This window comes from Chelonia mydas, chromosome 7, assembly GCF_015237465.2.
Source record: "Chelonia mydas isolate rCheMyd1 chromosome 7, rCheMyd1.pri.v2, whole genome shotgun sequence".
NCBI lineage: Eukaryota > Metazoa > Chordata > Testudines > Cheloniidae > Chelonia > Chelonia mydas.
In genome coordinates this window covers 81,406,283-81,425,521 of record NC_057853.1, presented here as the reverse complement: position 1 = coordinate 81,425,521, position 19,239 = coordinate 81,406,283, and the positions used below count along the sequence as shown (strand labels likewise).

Genomic DNA, 19,239 nt, shown 5'->3' with positions numbered 1-19,239 from the left:
GCACAGTGCATTAGTGTGTAAGACTTTCCTGTTGGTGTGCAAGGTTTGAATCCTGTTGAGGCTTACAAATTAAATGTTTGCTGATTTCAGTGAATGTTTGCTCACATCACAAAACTACCATCTAGTTAAGCACTGTACATCAGGTCTGGTGGTCTGTTTGGTGGAGGCCCAGGCATGAAATAGCAGGAATGCTGGAAAAAGGATTGAGCTACATGGGAGTTACTTGCATTCTGCCTAGCTCTGGCTGCCACTAAGTCCTGTAGTAGCCCCCTCAAAAACTACACGCTGAAGGGAAGACCTTTGGGCTGGGGCATCAGTTCCCTTTGTGATTGGGTATGTGTCCTAGTAAGCCCTCCAGTATACTCCTATTTAAGGATATTCTTGCTTCAGGTCTTTGTTCTAGGCAATGAATCACATGCAGTCCACACAAGTATAAATAGTCCACAGCCAATCCATCCATTAAGAGGACTGCTTTTTTGCCATTTATGGCATTAGGAGAGCCTCTCAAGCGAACTGTGCTCTTGCAGTCACTCCAGATTGTCTGTGAACTTATATATACTGTAAATATTTCCAGGAGCTGTAGTCACAGTTCCAGTTTGACTGATGGGATGAAATTCAGAGTTGGTTAAAGCAGGCTGCAGTTTCTCTGGAGTTACACCCTCTTACATGGGTCTGAATTTGGCCAATGTAGTCTGTAGTCAGCCAGTTCAGATGTGGTTTGAAGAAACATCTCTACCCTGCACTAATCAAGCTATAAAACATCATTGACTATTTAGCCATTGAGTGCCGCTTATCCCTGGAGAGTGAGTATGAGAGGAGTGCTGGGGATGGAGACAGAAGGATGGCGATGTGCACAGCAGAGGAGATACAAAGTCTATGCAAAATGAACACATAGAAACCCGTTCAAGATTTCTTATGCTAGATGAATTTCCATACTAAGGTGATCCTCGTCCCAACTGACACCAAAGCAGACTCCATTACTCCGAGACAAGGGGAGCCTTCGCCTTGTCTGACACTAGAGTACTCTGATTCTAGAACATTAATACTCTACGGCAGCATTAACCAGCTGGTACCCCAATCAAGTTCAAAGAAGTAGCACCAGGGCATTGGAGAGGAGTAATTAGTGCTACAAGTTCATTTCCACTGAGATTTTTGTCTCTGAGTACAGTCATAAAAGCAGGGGTTGGAGGTGAAAGAAAGGATGGATGAATGAAGGAATCCCAGAAAGAAGGGGATGGGACCTAGAACTAGATGCTCACAATTCACACTCTAGGAGCTCTTTCGCTGACCATTGAGTCATTTGGGGAAAATGTCACTCCATTTATTCACACCTTGCACTGGTTTGCCCTAGTAATCTGAACTGTTAAATTTATTTCTTTTCCTGTATGATGTCTCCCATTTATTGCTGCCCATAGTTTGCAACATGGAGGAATGGATGGACATGAGCAAACTCCCTTTGACTGACTTTGGCAGGTGGCTGGCCCACCTAGTCTCTCGTTCCATACTTTTCTCCTTGACACCTTCATTTCCCTCCCTTTCCCTATATAAGACAGCAATTCCATCTGTGCGTTTTGTGCTTACAGAGAATTGCAAGTGATGCTAGTATATAATTACGCTTAGTTAGGTGAGATGGTGCCAGCAGACAGCTTCAGGAAAGAAGAAATGAATTCCTCAGGGCTGTAATTGTACTATTGATGCAACCATTTGCAGTTCTGGCTGTAGGAAGAACAGCAGATGGGCCTTGCTGGAAAGTGCTGCTTTGAACCATCAAAAGAGCAGGGAGAACTCACCAAACTGTTCTGACTACTTGGTTTGGGGACTTTTTATTTACTGTTTTACTTTGCCTCCCTCCCACCCACCCCCTGAGATACTCACAACAGGGGAAGTTACGAGTGAGCTGACGCTGATGGTTGCACAGACAGGGTCTGTACTGCTGCTGGCTTGTTTCCCCAGCCCAGGAAGGACTAACCACACCAGTCTCTTTCAGGCACAGTTTATTAATTCACACACAAAACTAGTAAAATAACCCAAACCAAAGCTATTCCCCTGACCGACACAGATTACAGGGGCCTTTCATTCTGTTCCCCTTTCTCACAGGTGCCAACCTTCCTCCTCAGCTCTCTCAGCCATTTACAGGCATCACCTGACCCCTTCAAAGTGGGGTCTGACACTCCAGCAGGGCTGGTTGGCCCCAGGCCCCTCAAGGGGCAAACCATGCTATTCCAGGGTCCATCAGCTAGGGTAGATGGAGTATGTGACCGTGAGTGTGCAGCTGCAGAGTAGTAAGTGAGATGTGTGAATGTGTACACAACTGGGAGAGAGAAGGCAGAGAATCCTCTCCTGGAGCCCTGCTGCAGTTCCTATCCAGGGCAGCCCACACACCTCAGTCCTTTGTTTGTTGCATGCCACTGTTCCAGTTCTGGCCTCTGCTGCTCAACTGTACCAGTGCACCTCAGTCCTGACTTGCAGCATGCCCTGCAGTCCGGTGTCCCTCCTCAGTTGTACAAAATCATTTGCCACCTTCTGTGATGGGACAGCCGTGCACTGGGGGACTCATTTTCACTTCTGACCAAAACGTGGTGCATCCCAGGTGATGCCAGTACATTCAGTATCCTCTGTCGCTGTCTTCTGCCAGTTCTTCCTGGGCCTTCCTCGCTTTCTCTTTCCTCCTTTGAGTATCCAGTCAGTGCTTGCTTAGCAAGTCTCCCACCTTCAATAGGGTGTACATGTCCCAGCCACCTGAGCCTGCTTTCTTTTGATGTCCTGCTCTTGTCAGCTCCTTTACTCTCACATTTGTTATTGTCTTTCCATTAAACGTCTAGTGTCTTCCTCAGCCAACTGTCACAGGCAGCCTCCAATCTCTTTTTTATTAGCCACTGTCATTGGCCAAGTCTCTGCTCTATACAATAACCTGCTCAGTATAATCACATGGTATAGTCTGACCTTTAGTTTGATGTGGAGATCTCTGTTTGTTCATCCTTCCAAATGTGGTGTTTGCTTTCCTTAATCTTGTATGAATATCTATATCACAGCCACCTTCAAATGTCATCACGCTCCCAAGAGAGCAGCACTCTTCTACCTGTTTCCTTTGTTTTCCATCCATGTAGACCTTTGCATCAGTTGTCCAGTTTCCTACCTTATCTTGGGTTTCTTTGCATTTACTTTCAATCCAGTTTTTGCTGCTTCCTGTTCTCCTGTGTAAGAGCAGTGATTCTGTTTCAGGTCATACTTAGTAAAGCAGTTTCATCAGCAAAGTCAATCTTGTGTAACTTGTCTTCACTAACCCATTTTACAGTGTCCATTATACCTTTTGTTGCCTGCTTCATCACCCTGTCTATTGCTAATCCAAAGAGGATTGGTGGTAACACAACACGTGTCTAACTCCAGTCCCAATATTGAACCACTCACCCAGGCCTGTATCTGATCGTACTGTGCATCTGTTTCCATCATATACTCCTTATTTTGTTGATCAGCTTGTTTGGTGTCTCATAGTGTCTAGCAGTATTCCACAGTATGCATCTGTGGATATTATCGAACGCTTTCATAAAGTCAATAAAGTTAATTAAGATAGGATTTTGCCAAGCAGTAGCTATTTCAATGATCTGTTAAAGAGTGAATACCTGTCCACAATGTGATCTACCTGGACAGAACCCAGCCTGTTCTTGTAATATTCCATCCACTGCCTTCTTCATTCTATTCAGTATAATGGTAGCCAACACTTTGCCTGGGATTGATAGCAGTACAGTGTCTCTCTAGTTCACGCACTGATGATGTCACCCTTTTTTGGCAATGCCATGATGATACCATCTTTCCAGTCTTGTGACACTTGTTCTTTCACTCTTTTTTTTTTTTTTTTTTTTAACAGAGTTTTATTAGCTACTCAATTAGAATTTTGCCTCCTGCATTTAGTACCTGTGCTTGAATTCTGTCAACCCAAGGAGCTTTTCCCCTGTTTAAGGCCGCTAATGGCTGCTTTCATTTCATTTGTGTTATTGGTGCCTCTTCTGTTTCTACCTTAGTGTTGTAATTTCTCTCAAACCAGTACATAAGCGTCAGCTCTAGACAGTTTAATGTGGAATGGAAATGTTCTTTTCATTGTCTGGCTTGTTCTTCATGTGTTTTCAACATCTGTTTGTGAGAGTCCCTGATGGGGATCACCTGTGACAGTCAGGTTCTTCCTGAGAGGTCTTTCATTATTCTGTAGGATTGCTTGTAATCTCCCCTCTGTTCTGCTGCTTCTGCCTCTGCAGCCTTCTCCTGAACTCAGGCATTTCTATCTGGCCTGCATTCCTTCTTTATTTCTTTGTCCTTTTCTCTGTATCTTGCATCCCCCTCTAATTGTTCTGCCTTCATCATGCACTGTTCCTTTTTTGCCTTCAGAGCTTTCCACTCATCAGTCACTGTTTATGTTCCACATATAATCCATGTCCAAGCATCTTCTGCCCTCAGTCGTGGCCGTCTCAACTACTGTCTTCTTCTAGTTTGACCTGCTGTCCTCTAGACTTTCATCAGCCTGGCCCTGTAAATCACTGGAATGGTTGCTAAGTGCAATCTGGAATCTGATCTGCATTTCTTTGTCCTTGAACATCTCTACTGCTATAAATACTCTTTTTGTCTGTCTTTGTGATCTTTTTAAGTTTAAATTGTAACATGGCCACTAAAAGAAAATGATTGGAGGCAACATCTACTCCTCTGCTGACTCTGATGTCTCTCAAAGAAGATGCCCATCTCTTAGTCTGTGTGTATACCTATCTTGTTGAGAGTTGCATTGTCTGGTGATGAGCTTGTGAGTCCTCTTGTGCTGGAAGAGCCTTTCTCCTATCTCTGGGGTGCTTGCGTCACAGAGATTCAAGAACCGTTTGCCATTATCAGCTTGGACGCCTTCCACTACTGTGCCCATGACTCCTTCCCAGCTAGTAGAGTTGTTGACGATTTGTGCATTGAAGACTCCTGGTTAGGCATGTCATTCAGTACTTGCTGCACCTGCTCATAGAATGTATCCTTTTCACTATCACCTGCTGCACTTGTTGGTGCATATACTTGAATTATTGTACACTTGTCATGTCTTGTTTACAGCATGACTTATGATTCTGTTGTTCATTGGCTCCTAAGCCAGCAGGGTCTTGATTGTGAAGTTATCCAATATAGTCCCTTCACTTCTTTCATGCACTGTTCCACCTGAGTGTAAGATTGTAGCACCATAAGACATCACCATGCCACTCCCTGCCCATTTTGTATCACCGACACCAAATATATTAAGATGGTATTTTTTCATTTCTTGTGTAACCTGTGCTGGCTTTCGTGTACTATACAAAGTGTGTACATTCCCTGTGCCTACTCTTGTTACAAATTTGGTTGCTAGGATACTTGGTTTTGTGCTCCATCTGCACCTACCATCCTCAAGTTTGGGTTGCAATATGGTTTTACCCGAGCGGGTTGCAGACACAACTGCAGAATCCTTCTCTTTTATCCAGGCTTGGGACTGGCACAGCATAACTATTTTAAAAGAAATAAAAAGTAGACAAAAAAAGAATCTCTACATATCATTACTCTGTGTAGGCTGCTCAGAACAGTTCTGTAGGCCTGTCTGCAAAACTAAACTCTTCTCAGCCATGGTGATTCAGTGGAGTGGGGACCAGTGTAGACATTGCAGTTGGGGCTGGAGCTCAGGTTGTGAACCCCCCCAGGCTACAGAACCCAAGCTCCAGCCCAAGCTTGAATGTATACACAGTTTTAGCACCGTAGCGTGAGCCCCACAAACCCAACTCTGTAGAACTGCACTTTGAGACTTGCTGCCATGGGTTTTAAAATGCAGTGTAGACATACCCTTAGATGCCCTATCATGCAGATGCCATTCTCTCTGGAGGAAGTTTCCCCTAATATGGTGGCAGGAATTCTCAGCTGGTACCATTTTGGCTTTTGGCTTCATGTTCCCATATCAGGAATTCAGCTTACTCCTAGTGTAAACACGGCAATGAAGTATAAGGCTGGGGTCTGGACAAGCGGGGTGTGGACAAGTTGGAGGTTTGGTCGTTCAGATCAAATGTTTGGCAAACCTTTTCTCAAGACATTGGCTCTAGCTGCTGTGCAGGTGGAAGTTGAAGAATTGCCAGCACTTTTCAGAAAGTAGAGGCATAATCTTTGTGGGCAGCCTGGCCAAAATTCTCTCTTGTTAAGGGCCTGCACAGCTAAGCATCTCTGGGCACCTCTCAGGATCAGTCCCTTAAACTAGTTTTCATACTCAAGGCAGCACATGAGCTACTGCTGAGCCCATAATAATGGGCACTGTTGTGCCTGTACAGTCACTGCATGCCCGGTATCTTTGTAAGATATTTGGAGATATAAGAGGTGATCTAGGGGGGGAAAAAGGTTTCATTCTAACATTCTTCCCGCCCCTCCTCCCTCCCGATGTGGCTAAAACCAGTTACATCTGTTTCTTACTATCATCAGTGTTATGTTCAATGTCAGCTCTGGCCGACAGCTTTCTAAACCCCAGAGACCTATGAAAGATTGTATGTTCTGGTGCCTGACGTACCCCTTCTCACGCCAACTCCTAGTAACCCATTTCATGGGCTTTTGTGATGATTTTGTTACATCTTTAGTAGCAAGTGTCAGTAATTTTCCACAATGCCACTGTATCAGCCTGTCCTTTTTGCCTGGGGATATATAGCTGTGTATGTCCCTATCCGCAGATTTGCTTTTTAAGAACTGCATTTCTTTGACTAGTATTTATTAACCCTTTTTTATCTGGAAGTTTAAGTCTTGACTTTCTTGTCAGTGTCAGTTGTAACAACCTGGGCCATAACTGAAAAACATTTCCAGCTCTAGTTGTGGAGAGAGCAGTAGTCAGTAGATGGGTCAAGCACAGGACCATCACAAGCACTGGGAAAGCTCACCAAACCACCTGTACTTAGTGTTAGGGGTTTTCTTTCTATTTCTAATGTTCTATGTTCCTTTTGTTTGCTCTGAGACACTTCGAACAATATAGTATGCGGCTGAGGAAAGCTAACAATCGCTGGATATTTGAGCTATTGAAATAAAAACTGTCCAGAGGTGTAGATGATGTGGCAGAAGCATTTAACAGGGTTAGACAATGCTAGTTATTTCTGTTACCTTCCAGGAGCGTGAATACACATTTACTTCTGTTTTCAAAACATGAAAAATTTCTGTCATCTGCTTGTACAGAATACAGAGTCCATGTATAGTTTGTTGCCTAGGGCTTTTGAAATCTCTCTGCTCTCAGCGGCAACAGGGCCAAATACAAGGTGAAGAAATAAGTTTGTTTGCTGAAATCAGTTCATCTTGCCATCTGCCAGGATATCCAGTGAGCCCAAGGTAGTATTAAAAATGGCCTCTCTTTTCCGTGCAAGCAGATGATAGCAATTTTTCATGTATTTTTAATATAGGAACAAATAGAAGTACATTCATGCCTCTTGGAAGATGATGAAAATAGTTTAGAAACTGGGTACACTGAGATCAGTTTGTACCTTGAAAAAGAAGAAAAGCACAATTCATCCCATTTACTTTCCCCTTTTGGGTGCAGTTTGATATCTCTCAGACAGATTTGGGTTAACAACAGAAGCATTTAATCAGGTTAGATACAGCCATGCTGGTGCCCATCATTTTCCTTTTCCTGTGATCCCAGGCTAGCCAGCACTGGGTTTTTAGAGATTCACAGGTCTGTTGCATCGGACCTCCAATCTGATTGAGCTACCAAGCCTGCCGCCCCCACTCCTGAAGTACCAAATCCAAAACCTTCATCAGCAACACGAACTGAGTTTGATTTGCAAGAAAACACAATCCTCCTCCACCCAGAAAATTTAAGTCTCATGGATAAAACTAACTGAGTTAGGAGGTTGAATGTCAGCTGGAGTAATTTATCCAAGAGGGAAGTGTTAAATGTGCACAGAGACCCTCTCTGTTTCAGCTAACAATGGGCCATTTATGACTTTTCATTCTGTTTCGTCACCCAGCCGGCAGGCAGGCACACATGCTCAGGATTTACTTCCAGTACTGAAGAAGAGGAAATAAAAAGTGGGAGGGACAGAGTTGGGCCTTGAATTCTCTACTGAGGATGACTGTTAGGGAGACCATCTGTCCCTTTTACCTAGAATTTCCTCTTGTCCCCAGGTCCTCTGCTCTGTAATGAGGTCCCGGTATGCCAGCAATGAGCACATACTTCTTTTCACCAGTTTTTCCCCCCTGACTACATACTCATGTGTTGCCCAGTCAGAATTTCACTCTCCTTTGCCTGCCCTTTGCATACTATCTACATAGGTATTTTTGCTATGCTGATTAGTGGAGAAGAGCAGGAGAGCAAATTGTTACTCTTCTGCCTCTCCCCTGCAATCACCAGAACAGCAAGGCTCAGTTTCTGAATGATCATCACTGTGGTGATAGAGGGCTGACCTCTCTGTGCCTTGTGGCTGTGGCTGTCAGTAGAGACTTGTGTTCCATTAGGGCTCAAATCTCACATACTTTGATATACAATTTTCAGTTTCCTAGAAATAGGTGATGATGTAGACATATTATACGATACCACTCTTTCCATTCCACTAGTGTCTCAGAATGATATTAAACAGCGGCTACTACCATTAGATATTTTAAAAATCAGTAGGCCCAGATAACTTGCATCCAAGAATTTTAAAAGAAGTGGCCATGGAGCTCGCTGGACTGTTAATGTTGATTTTCAATATGTCGTGGAACACTGGGGAATTTCCAGAAGACTGGAAAAAAGCTAATGTTGTATTAATATTTTTAAAAGGGTAAATGGGATGACCTGGGTCATTACAGACCTGTCAGTCTGACATCAGTCCTGATCAAGATAATGGAAAAACTGATACGGGACTCAATTAATAACAAATTAAAAGAAGGTAATATAATTAATGCCAGTCAACGTGGATTAATGGAAATAGATCTTGTCAAACTAACTTGAGATTTTTTTTTGATGAAGTTACAAATTTGATTGATAACAGGTAATAATGTCAACATAATAGACTTATGTACGGTGTATGACTTGGTGCTGTAGGACATTTTGATTTAAAAACTGAAAAGATAAAATTAACATGTCATACATACAATTTATTAAAAGCTGGCTAACTGATAGGTTTCAAAATGTCATTGCAAATGGGGAATTATCATCTAATGGGTATGTTTCTAGTGAGGTGCCACAGTGTCAGTTCTTGACCTTTTGCTATTTAATATTGGTATTTATGATCTGGAAGAAAACATAAGACCATCACTGATAAAGTTTGCAGATGACGCAAAACTTGAGGGAGCGGTAAATAATGAAGAGGACAGATCACCGATACAGAGCAATCTAGATCACTCGGTATGCTGAGCTCAAGCAAAAAATATGCTTTTAATATGACTAAATGTAAATGTGTACATCTAGAAACAAAGACTGTAAGTCATACTTACATGATGGGGCACTTCTATCCTGGGAAGCAATGATTCTGAAGAAGATTTGGGGATTGTGGCCTGTTTATGCTAAAAGGTCTTTGTCTGTTGGTCTCTGGACAGTCCAGTTTGAACCAGTATATGAAACCTAAGAGTGATTCACATTAATCACTGCTCCCCCAACCCCATACAGTTCTTTAGTTCCTTTAGGAACTGTGGTAGCCCTCCCCCATAGAGTAGAACACAATCATACATAAACCATTCATAAGCTATACACAGTATGGTCCCCAAAGATATATTGCATGCAGTTTCAATATCTGTCACAATCCCTACTCCTGGCAGAAGTGACATGGGAGCCAAATGAATACAAGAAGTCACGACTTTCACTTTACATCTCATCTGGAAGAAGGTGGCTCAACTGTCACTTAATATTTTGCACACAAAGTATAAAATGGTCTCATCCATCAAAATTACACACACACACCCCCACCCACCAGAATACTACCAGTCACTATATACTCTACTTTACTAGATCATTGGCCCATCCAAGCTTGTAGCCTGTCTCCAGAAGTGGTGGACATCTGATGTTTCAGGGTCAGGCATAAACCATAATGCACTTGGACGGCTGTGTAACTGAGGGATTGAGAATGGGGATTTCTTCCTGAAAACAAGCTCTGTGTGTGTCTGCAATGGGCTGAGCTTCAAAAACTTCTTTTGCTGCATATACAGAAAATGAGAGGGTCAACAGTCCCATTCTAGAGTGAAGTGAGGTTGGTCCGGAGGCATAGCACTGCTTCCTGTTCTGTCTAATCATCAACTATCTCACATTTCTCTGTACAGTTAAAGTGAGAGGGCAATAGTCTATATAACTTTTCTCCCCCACAATAGCTGAAGACTCATTCCTTTTCTGGGGTATCAGCATAATCTTCCTGCCGATGGATAGAACTGGGTGCATATTTTGTAACAAATAATTTAATTACTGTTGCCTCTTTTTGAGTTTGTGACTTGTCTGTGAATAGATCAGTTTTCTCAAACATAGTCATTATTTGAAATAATTCACTGAATAATTCCTGTGAATAATTTCTGGCAGTGCCTTATTTGCAGGGAGATTGCTGTGAGTATCAGAAGTTGAAGCATCATTAATTAGTTTTGACCAGCCACCCAGGATTTACAGTAATGTTCAGTTCCCTGACTGGATGAATTTGACCCTTAGAATCAAGTTTCTAAGGCAGATATCTGTGATTATGGGTTTGAAATTCATTTTCTTTAAATACTCTCCCATATACACTTAGAATGCCCACAAAAACAGTGAATTCTCTGCCAATAAACGCATTTGCAGCAATATCCTCCACAAGCAAACAAAAAAGTACCATAAACAGAGTCACAGCAAATTTGATTATTTATTTGAGCAACTATTTGCAAAAAATGCTTTTGTATTTGCTCAGCTCAACTAATGTGATGCTCCCCACTCTGCCCTTTGGCATGCCCATCCAACCCTACATGAGAAAGACAGAAGGAATAAAGCACAGTGCACTTTTGCCCTGTCTTCTTGACTGCATTGAGCTCCTTAACTCCACAATGAGCTATTTTTATTTTTAATAATGTAATGGAAGGGAAAACAACATTTCTCTCACAACAAAAAAATCAGAGGCTCAGAAGAGATTTTTATGTCTTACTACATTTAGGAGCAAAAATGGAGTTGAGGGGATATTTAGAGGGGTTTTATATATTTTATTTCTTTTTTAGTTGCTCAAATATTCTGACAAGCTCTGTCATCACTCCACACTGAGCAGAACATTGAAAGTTTTACTGTCTGGCTGAAACTGACTGGTGGCAACCCTAGGGTCTAGTAAGCCAAAAGGCAGCTGTCCCAAACACACATTCCCTCTGAACGGTTTGCTGACAAATTAAACTAACAAAAGCTTTAAATATATAAACTGATGCATGATTCTTTCACTACTGATCACTACAAAGGTAAAGCAACGAAAATTTCAGAAACTAAGTGGCAGACATGCACTGAGCTTCTCAATAGGCTGCTTTATACACATGGAGCCAGGAAGTGGAAGCACTCGAACAACCTTTGGATCCAGTTGTGTTCAATTGACTAGTATGACCCAAACTGAAATAACTGTGTATAGTTGTTTCTACTGCCGCTCTTAAATGAAGTGTTTCTTGAAAGGACCATGTATCACACTTGGCCAAGATTTGTGGATTTATTATTGGGTAGTTGTGCTGTAGTCTTACATTTGAAAACTATAATGTGATTTCCATAAATCATGTGGGTGTATGGCGATCCTGTGCCTATATCGGGTGCCTATATACTAAGAATTAGAGCCACAAGGGCAGATTTGCACTTCAAACAAAAGTAATTGAATTAATGGACTTTTACCACCAATGGAAATAGTTCCTTTGTCAGTGATAGTATAAAACTTTGCACACATATACACATCTTTGTCAAATCTGCAAAGCTCCCAGAATATCTCCAAAATATGTGTGTATAAAGCTAAATATATTTGTGCCAAGCTCATTCCATTAACTGAAATACACTGAACCCAGTTATTGCTCTGATGCACAGCAAAAATCCTGAATTGTTCCCATGCATTGCAATGTGTAAAACTACAATTGCAGTACACGGATCCTCCACTTATAGCAGTTTTGTTTTTACACTAATCTGAGCATAATATAAGCAAGCAACTCCCTCTGAGCCAATTGATATTCAAAAGTCTGTATGTAAATATAAACTTTAAACCCAGTAACAACCATCTGTGCAGTTCATGTAGTTACAGAATACCCATCAGTCAATTTTCCCAAAGGTTACAAATACATTGTGTGCACTACTCCTTTCTTTGGAACAGCCAGACTTTCCATGGCATTAGAGCATCAGTTCATGATGACACTGATTCATTGATTGATTTTGTGCCTTTCAGTCACGAGTGACAGCTATTGAAAGAGAAACAGAAAGCAAGGAATGGGCTGGGAATCCAAGGGGTCAATTCTCCTTTCACCTGCACCAGTGACTTCAGTGGAGTTATGCCTGTTTTACACTGGCACAAGAAGAGAATGGTTTTGGAACTGGGTAGAAAGACAGTTACTTGGCTCTGCTTCCACAGGATATTATGCCTTGTGCATAGAACTGGACAGTGATGGGAAAAGGATGGGGCGAAACTTGTTGGACCAGGTGGGAAAAAATGTCCACAAAAATAGTTATTTGCCTTCCCCTAAGTTATTTAATAGACAATCCTTTGCACAATGGAAAACAAATGCTTTACCAGGCATCACACATCTGGTTTGAGAAAAGTTGCCTCTCAGAAGGGGGAACTTCTTATCTCACTTGCCATGCAAATCTTTTTCTTTTGACTAAAAGGCAGACTGACTATTATGATGTGAATTTTCTTATATTACAAAGGGCTTTTCCACCACTGACTTTATTTTGAGAGGAAAGCAGCTGTATGTTTTTGTTTTGTTCTGCTTATCATCCTCAGGTTTCTGTTTACTTCTTCATTACTGAGTGGGGGCCTGCTCCTGCTTTCTATTCAGTTCAGTGGGAAATCTCCCATTGACTTCACTCATGCTGAACTGAGGCTCTGACACAGTAAATCCTCATGTCTGTCTTTGAAGGTTCTTCTGCAGAGAACAAGGAACCTCCACTGTTCTGGAGAATTGCAATTGGTGAATGAACCTTTGTTCTTTCTCCAGCAGCTCAAAACATATCTGTCTTTCTGTTGCCTTTTTTGTGACCTTAAAAAACTACTGCTGTCTTCTAGGAATAACTCTTTTGCACCAGTCCCTAACCTAAGGGCATGTCTTCACTACCAACGTTAAAATGCTGCTGTGGCAGTCGCGGCACCAGACTGTCAGTCGCGGCGGTAAAAAAACGACCCCCATGAGGGTAGTAGCTCACCAGTGCTGGGAGCTGCGCTGGTGAGCTTTACAGTGCTGAAACTTGTAGCACTCGGGGAGGGGGGGGTTTCCACACCCCAGAGCGAGACAGTTTCAGCGCTGTAAAGTGGCAGTTACTCAGGACAAGGCCTGAGTCAGTTTTCGCTCTCTTCTTACATCCCTCTCCATCTGACCCTTTGCTTTTTGTTCTCTGCATTGTTTTCTTTCTCTGTTGTTTCTCCTTCACAGCAGGAAGGGTATATAGTGAGTGACAGCTGATATACAACACCAGAAATGTATTTTTTGGCTTTAAGACCAAGTACAAGAATTTTCTGGCCTGATGCAATGTCTAGTAGAGTTTTTTCGTTCACATTCTGCTGCAGGACACAGTCAAACAATAACTACCAGACAGGCTTGTTCCTTCCCCTGCTAGACAAAGGGAATAACTTCTATCCAACTGCACTGTTTCATCAGTGGTGACCATATAAACCACAGGGTAAAGCTCAAATCATTGGAACCTTGAGATGAAATTGAAGCCACGTGTTATATTCAGTTTGTGTGTGTAACCTTGTTTATGATATTTTGGGGCAAACAAAAAACAGACAGAAAGTAAAATGTAATTTGTTTTTTATTTAGAGAAGTTAACGGAAGATTTTCAAACATGTAACAGGAGCGCAAGTCCCATTACAAATCATTGGGACTTAAGCACCTAAGGGAGTTAGGAGCACTAGAAAATCCCACCATTTATATAATATGGTATCTTAGCGTATTTATACTTATTTGCTCATCTACACATCTTTTCCCTCCCCTCCCCCTAATCTGTCCTCCCCCTCTTGAGAAAAAGCGCTAAATCTGGAGATATTCAAAGATGTTTTATAAAAACTAACACTGCACACATATATAGCACTTTTAATATCAGCGATCTGAAAGCACTTTACAAACCAGAAACAAAGCATCAGTGAACTCCACCTGCCTCTGGGGTGGGAGGGGATATTTTACTGCTGCAGAGTGATTGAAATTAGTAACTATTAATATCCTTAGGAAAGACCTGTTGCTTGGGACATTTGAAACTAGACTGAACAGAGCACTACAAGTACAGTAGGGAGAAATCCTGCCTTGGAAAAGGATGAAATAGTCGGTCTTTCCCATTTCTAGAATTTCCGATTCTCGTGTAGAATACTGTTCAGAACTACATGATGTGCTAATTATGACATCCTTTTCTGTAACAATTTGTTGCTCTGTTGCAGTTTGTGACATCAAGCTGCAAGAGTGTCACTTAAATCTACTTAGATATAGATACTAATAGATATAGATTTCATGGGGTTTTGTAGTAATAGAAACTGGACTCTGTAAATAACTTCTTGGATATGTGTTAGCTTGTCACAGTGTATGATTTTACTGTGTAGTGCTGAAGTCCTGCCTGATAAATCAGTTCCTCATTATTTTGCAACAATTGCTATTTTGCTTCACACGTCGTCTTGATTGTTAGCTGAGACTTAGCTTTGTCCCACCTGGCAGCAGCTGCTGTATCCTGGCATTTCATCTGCATCTCTTCAAAACAGTCAGATTGTGAAACAGAGAAGCATGGTTAATCAGGGGAGTACAGAGATACAGTATCTCCTTCTGGGCATGTTGGGGGAGATACATTGGTGGAGTGGTGAAAAGGAACTGGAAAATCTGTGTGCAGACTCCTCCCAGAAAGGGAAAGTTAAAGTTCAGGGCTATTGGAGGAGCAATGTGAACAGAGCTGAATGAACATGGAAAATGAATCTCCTCTGACCACAGCAGAGGATAGCTATTGAAGTGAGCTGTAGCTCACGAAAGCTTATGCTCAAATAAATTTGTTAGTCTCTAAGGTGCCACAAGTACTCCTTTTCTTTTTGCAAATACAGACTAACACGGCTGCTACTCTGAAACCTATTGAATTGTGGGGTCCCTGGCTAGGACAATGAAAAGACACTTGGGATTCTCAGAGTCAACGCTGGAATTTGCCTATTTGGGGAGCATAGGAATTCTGGACACAGAACTGCTGACAGAACTGGGAATTTTTTCAGCTGCCACTCCTCTCTGACTCCAAATATTTTAAGATACAGTCAGAGGAACAAGGGCCTACGGAAGGTTCTGTCTGGTCACTGGCCCTTGACTTTCTCTTTTTCCTGGGAGAAAAGCTGTTTGGAGGCACATCCTCAAGCAGAGCATCAAATTGAACTGCAGATCATGTTGCTTTGTGAGCCACTGCAGACATTTAACGATCCATAGTAAAGCTCATAAACAGAAATATGACTTTTAAAAGGAGGCCTGTGGTGAGACAGAGGTCAGGGAGGCTGCTTGTCTGTGAAACCCTGCCCTGGAACAACAGACCAGGCCAGAAGGCTGTGGGGGTAGAGAGGCTAGTCCAATTTAAAAGCTTTGGCAAGGTGAGGGCTAGCTGATTTCCTCACAATGTATTCTCTGCTCTCTGGAGCTGAGTACTTCACTTCCAACTTGTAAATGTTGCAGCTAATCACAGCTATTGCGTTCCCAAACTGAGTAAGATATTTGTTATCTCTCTGATTGTGAAGGAGACCTGAGTTTGGAATTAATCTTCTAGCCATGGCACTTTTTATATGTTACCTGGGTTAGACTTTTTATAGGCTACCCACGTTAGACATGTTCCGGCAAGATTGTGAATGGAAAGAAGCAAAACACTCTTGCTGGTTTGTTTTTTGTTCCATCCTTAGAGCTGTTCCTCTGAAGCAAAGCAGAAGGCCAGAGTTAATTAAAATCAAACTCACCATGAACAACCTGTCTCACCTTAAATTTGTCCTCATTTCAACCCTGGCACATGGGCACTAGCCTCTCTACCTGCATTAGAGGGAAATTGAGTCTCCATGTTCATTCAGTCCTGGAGTTCTCCGCAGCTCCCGCTGGTGGGGATTTGATCTTTACCGTAACATATCCCTGAACTTCTCATGCTACAACCAAGCCACTGTCCTCTGAGCCTTTCCCCACCTCTCTCTGTCACAAAACACTTCTCTCTGAAACTCAGCACAGTAAAGGCAAACAGTGACTGTCAGACTTTTCTAGTCTTTTTGGTTGATCTCTTGCAATAAGCTGTTTACCAGGTCAGTGTTAGGATAAATGAAGGACAATATTTTTATTGATTCATTAGATATTTTGAGTGAACCTGGAGAGCATTGAAAAAGGGGATGCGTTCATGAGAGAGAGAGAGATGGGGCACTAGGGAAACTTGCTCTCTATTTTTCTGTGATAAATGGCGGAACACAGGGCAACACAGAGCATGTTGTACGAGTGAAGATCTGAAATAAGAAACGTAACAATTGAGTCTCTCTCTTTTGCTTTTTAAATGACTTTGTATTCATGGCTGTTGTGTGTAACATTGTCTCTGAGACACAAGACAGTGCAAAGCGAAGCAAGTCGCCAAAAGAGACTGCTGAATTTGATGTCTCTGTGCTACTTCCTAGATGTTTGTTCTAGCCCAGGCTGTGTCATGTTACCAAAAGCAAAAGCTCAGCCCAGGAGAGGGAGTACCAGCACAATGTACAGGACATGTGTGAGCATAATTAGTAAGGAGGGACTATGCATTGTATGGGTGAAGATTGCAAATGTAATGTTCATTGTCAGCGTGAAAAAGATAATGATGGGATTAAAAGACAAAGACCTCTTTCTAGACAGTTCAGGATGTTTGAGACACCCTCTTAAGAGTTTTACTCTCCTGTAGAAGTTCCTATTTTAGAGATGGAATTATACCCATTATGCTTGTGATTCCTAATAGTGAGTTTTGACTTCATTGTGGATTTCATCTGGGTTTGTTTTGCCTTTTCCTCAGGAACACCTGGAATTCATTTAAAGTTCATGCACAAAACTGTTACCACAACATTAAGGTTGAGATCTTAGTAGCTCAATAGCCAGCGTAGTCAGAGCCCTGGTTTTCACAGCAAGTGGAACTCTGCATCCTTGCTTATGTTCTATACAACAGGCTCTTTCACTACTGGAGTTGGTTATGTCATCAGTCACAGGCCGGGTGACTAGTTGGAAAGCTAAAAGTTGGTTCTCATTGAAAGTCATGCTTAGCAGAATACAGAGGAGCCTCTAGGCTAACACCCCGTTGTTTTTTTGTTTTTGTTTTTTAAATAAGTACGTTTATTTTTGATTGAAAATGAATTTCCCAGCCCTATCTCTGCTTGATGGTTGAGGCAGAGGCTGGAATAATACAGTTCTGATTATACCTGGGGCAGGAGATCAGAGTAGCATCCAGGAGGGGAAAGGCAACATCCGGCCTCTGATGACAACCAGTGTCCGATGTGGGAAGAGGCAGACAAGGCTGCTTTAAACATTAGCAATTTCAGCCTAAAGATAAGTTTCTGAGAAAGTTGTCGGTGACTGGAAAGATGGGATTTAGAATGGAAGTGCCATTGCACTCATAACTATAGCACAGCTCCTGAGATGCTGTAATAGCAAGTGTAGCATTCACTTACTAGCTGTAGCAGAAATAACTATGCATTAGTAATCAGGTGCCTTGCTCCAGAATTTCGTCACTTACAAGCAGACCCTTCAGCTTTTAAGTAAACCAGCCTTGGCCCTATCTCAGCCCATGTTCAGCCCTTACTGAAAAGGGCTATAGAATGTAATAGGCATAAAAATCAATAATGCAATATAGATGTTAATAGAGAACAATATTCTTCCCATAGGTTTTTAAACCATCTTGTATAACATTTTATAGCAGGGATGTAATTCTCTGTTAAATTCTATCAGATTAATAGAGAGTGATAAACTTTCTGTAGGTTTGGGAATAAATTCCTGATGAGTGTTACCAAAAACAGTGTGCAGCAGTTTACAGAATCCAAACGGACGGAAAAATGTCTTCATTATAGAGAAGGTGCTACCAGCCTCCTTGCCATTTTAATTAATATATAGTTCATTTGAAAAAATAATTGAAATGAAATAATTTAAACCTCACAGAATCATAGCTGAAATGGTCAGAAGGAATTTCTTTTATTATCTACTGCAACCCCCTGCCTCAGAACATATGTAAGGGTTTTTTTGCCTTCCTCTGCAGCATAGGGTGTAGGCCACTTCCACGTTTAAACAAGTATAAATGGTGGATCTGCTATAACTTGAAGTCTTTAAACCATGATTTGAGGACTTCAGTAACTCAGTCAGAGGTTGTGGATCTATTACAGGAGTGGATGGGTGAGGTTCTGTGGCCGGTGATGTGCAGGTCAGACTAGATGATCATGAATAGTCCCTTCTGACCTTAAAGTCTATGAATATGTGTCATTTTCTCGAACAAACATATCTAACTTATTTAAAGATAGCTAGTGATGGACTCTCTTAGGCAAACTGTTCCACTCTGTGGCCCTGACACACTGACTCCTTTTCTTTTGGTTTTAAATACTGAGTGTGTGATTCTCAGTTGCTCTGTGCAGGCATTTACACCAGTGCAAAGGTGGGTGCAAAATACCGACCATTCCAATATGACAACATTTTATATCCACTTTTCATTTATGTGGCACTGGTGTGAACAACTGCACAAGATGCAGGGCAATGGAGAATCAAGCCAAAAAAAGAAAAGAAAAAAAAATCTAGGTGAAGTTTGCCCCCAGTACATACAGAGGGGCAAATGGTTTTTCCATGTACTGTCCATAATTATTTTATTAATTATTTATGGAGTAGAAAAGGGGAATAAAAATACTATGTGAAAAACGGTACCAAATGAAATGTACTGTGAGATTTTGAATCCATCTATACCCCTCCTCCACCACAACCAAAGCTGCTGCAAAAAACTAAGTGCCTTTGCTCTTAGACATTACTCAAATAGAAACATTTCCTGTGACTGAGGTTTCTCATTACAGCCACACAATCTGAGAAACTGACAGAAATCTTTCAGAGTAGCAGCCGTGTTAGTCTGTATTCACAAAAAGAAAAGGAGTACTTGTGGCACCTTAGAGACTAACCAAT

General features: G+C 41.8%; 1 protein-coding gene across 2 annotated transcripts in view; it reads left to right on the top strand.

Moving 5' to 3' along the window:
* The window catches only part of CHST3 (carbohydrate sulfotransferase 3), a 45,146-nt gene that overhangs the window by 10,621 nt on the left and 15,286 nt on the right, over positions 1 to 19,239 (top strand). The window contains exon 2 of one of the 2 annotated variants that reach the window (XM_043551004.1): positions 17,298 to 17,302. The exons of the other annotated variant lie outside the window; for it this stretch is intronic. The gene's annotated coding sequence lies outside the window, so the exon portion shown is untranslated. The remainder of the gene's footprint in view (positions 1 to 17,297; positions 17,303 to 19,239) is intronic. 2 annotated transcript variants of the gene reach the window in all.